This window comes from Dromiciops gliroides, chromosome 1 (genome assembly GCF_019393635.1).
Source record: "Dromiciops gliroides isolate mDroGli1 chromosome 1, mDroGli1.pri, whole genome shotgun sequence".
In the NCBI taxonomy this organism is placed as follows: Eukaryota; Metazoa; Chordata; class Mammalia; order Microbiotheria; family Microbiotheriidae; genus Dromiciops; species Dromiciops gliroides.
In genome coordinates, this window is record NC_057861.1 from 313,302,189 (window position 1) to 313,305,626 (window position 3,438).

Sequence of the window (3,438 nt, forward strand, 5' to 3'; positions counted from 1 at the left end):
TTTCTGATCATCTCAGATTTCATTCTCTCTATCTGCTTGTCTGGATGTCCTGCTCTCCCTTTTAGAAATTAAGTGAAAATGAATATGACCCAGGTATCATACTACCTCACAAGACTGTTGTGAGGAACATGTGAAGTAATACATAGAAAGCATTTTGCAGCAGTGTACACAGCTGGGTATCTGTGTACCTGAAAATGACCCATGAGGTGCAGGTCAGACTCTCAAACCATGCATTTCAAATATGTTGGCACTCTGTTCAGTTCTAGGTTGTTTAACCTTGATTCTTTCTAACTCATCCACTTCTTTCCATTGTTTAAATCTCCTAGTACATCGCTCTAAATTATTGCTATAATTAGTGCATAGCACATAGGCCTAGAGTCAGGAAGACTCATCCTTCTCAATTCAAATCTGGCCCGAGATAACTTACTAGCTGTGTGACACTGGGCAAATCACTTAAATCTATTTGCCTCAGTTTCCTCATCTGTAAAATGAACTGGACAAGGAAATGGTAAACCACACTAGTATCTATGCCAAGAAACCCCTAAATGGGGTCATGAAGAATCATACACGACTGAAAAATGACTGAACAACAACACATTGACCTTAACATAGGACTCTCTTGTCTGACTTCAAGTGCACAAAATGGTGAGTCAAAATTGCTGCTGTTAATTAAAGGAAGATATGGGATGTCAAAATACCATGGGACCTTGGGCTAGACACAAAGATCAGGTCAGGAGGCAAGATGCTTGAAGAAGAGGACAGGAAAAAAGAGAAGGACAGACCCATAGGAAGTGGAGTCCTGGGTTGATTCTGCTGAGCTTCGAAGAATAAAATCCAAACTAAAGGAGTCTATTCTTCTATGAATGTTGTCTCCCAGGCAGGAGTTTCTGGTTCTACAACTTCACTAGGTCTAGGTCCATTCATGTTGTAGAGATTGAAAAAGATGGGGACTGAGACTGGATCCAGATGGGACTGACAGCCCAGAGCCAGAAAAGAAGCAAATTCAGCACTGGGGAGTAGCAATAGGTCTCCACTTTGGCACTAAAAGCATGTTGAGAGAAGCAGCAAGGTTTTTTCTTCTAACTTCCTCACCTGTTACCTTGGGAAGCATAGGAAATTGTACCCATCTGAGTATGGGGGTCAGGAAAATGATTCTATGACTAGATGCTCCCTTGTTTAGTAACACTGACTTTAGGTCTTAATCAAAGGTTTTTGCAATATATCTGTAGCTATTATATGCTTCACTGGTAGGGACTTGGGTCATAATTTGCATAAGTGATTACTTAGATCCTCCACACTGAATTTGTGATTTAAAATCCAATCAACTGGGGCAGCTAGGTGGCGAAGTGGATAAAGCACCAGCCCTGGAATCAGGAGTACCTGAGTTCAAATCCAGCCTCAGACACTTAACACTTACTAGCTGTGTGATCCTGGGCAAGTCACTTAGCCCCAAGTGCCTCACGCACACACAAAAAAAATCCAATCAATTGACTCATTATATTCATATGCTCATACTTGAGCCTGGAGGAACCAAGTGCTATACATTTGTATATGGATGATCTAAGTGTGTAGCTAGGTGCCACTGTTGATAAAGCGCTGGTTTCATTGTGGCCTCAGACACTTGGTAGCTATGTGACCCTGGGCAAGTCATTTACCAATGCCTCAGTTTGCCTCAGTTTCCTCACAGGGTTGTTATGAGGATCAGATGAGATAATATTCATAAAGCCCTTAGCATAGTGCCTGACACAGAATAGGCACCTAATAAATGTCTGTTCTCTTTTCTTCCCTTTCCTCCCTTCAGGAAGTGAAGAGATACTCATGTCATATGCAAACTCTGTTCAAATACAATATATTATTTTAAGCTGCTCATTTAAGAGGGCCACATTCTGTTAGAGAGCCATGGGCAAAGTGGAGTGTATCCAGAGGAAGGTGAAAAGGGAATTGAGAATTCTTGAAGAGCCTAATTTTAGAAGAAAAACCAAACATGTTTAATCTTGAGAAAAGAAGAATTGGAAATGGCTGGGGGACCATTATGACTGCCTTTGGATATTTCAAAGGCTTTATAATGCAGAAAACATTTATTCTATGAAGCCCAAGAAGGCAGAACTAAGGTAGTGGGTAGAAGTTTCAAAGAGATTTTGGATCCTTAAAATGAGGCAGGTGATACAATGAGTAAAAGAACTGGACTTGGAGTCAGGAAGACCTGAATTCAAATCCTGCCTCAGATACTTATTAGTAGTATGACCTTGGGCAAGTCACTTAACCTCTTGATGCCTCAGTTTCTTTATTTGTAAAATGGTGATAATAGCACCTACCTCACAGGGTTATTGTGAGGAAGAACTCTAATACACTATAGCTAACAGAGCTAACTCCCAAGGTACCAAACTCCCATTTGCTGAAAGTATCCAAGTAAAATCTGGGTGATCGTTTGTCCAGGTGTTATACAAATGATTCCTTCTTCTGTGTGAAAGGTTAGACTAGACGATCCCTATGGTCCCTTCCAGATCTGAATAGATGATTTCATGTAGAACTTAGGAATAATAATAACTGATATTTATATTGAGCTCCTTGAGAGCAGGGAATGTCTTTTTCCTCTTTTTATGTCCCCAGAACTTAGTACATGTGTTTCCTGTCACATAGTAGGCACTGTTTGTTGTTTTTTGACTGACTAGTGCTTTTAAGTACTTTGCAAATTACAGTCTCTTAGTTGAGACTTTATTTCATTATCTCATTTGACACTTGTAATAACCCAATAAATTTAATGAAATAGGTATTACTATTCCCATTTTACACATTAAGAAACAAGCCAGGGGGCGGCTAAGTGGCTCAGTGGATAAAGCACTGGCCCTGGATTCAGGAGTACCTGAGTTCAAATCCAGCCTCAGACACTTGACATTTACTAGCTGTGTGACCCTGGGCAAGTCACTTAACCCCAATTGCCTCACCAAAAAAAAGAAAAGAAAAGAAAGGTAGGAGGAGTTACCTCATCCTTGAGCTCCTCACATCAATGAAACCACAGGTCCAATCTCTTTCCCGATTTAGCCCAGAGAAGAAGAGGCTAACGGAGTCCATCAGCATTCCTTTCCCTTTCTCTCTCTCTTCTCTAAGTAGATAGAAGAAGAGGGTTTGTAATAGGGAAGTAATGCACAATCTGGGAATGTAAATTCAATCTCAGACCTTGAACTAGAGACTAAGAAATCTGTATTTTATCCTGTAGTAGACAGTAGGAAGCTTTTTGAAGGTATTTGAGTTGGGGTTGGGAGAGAATGTGACATCACAAAAACCATGTTCTAGAGAAGTATGACAGACATGACAGAGGTAGGCAAGATCGATTGGAAGTAGGAAGGGACTAGAGGCAAGAAGACCAGTTAGGAGGGGATGGTGATAATGGAAAGAAAGGAAAAAATAATACAGAGTAAATTAATAAAGACCAGAAAT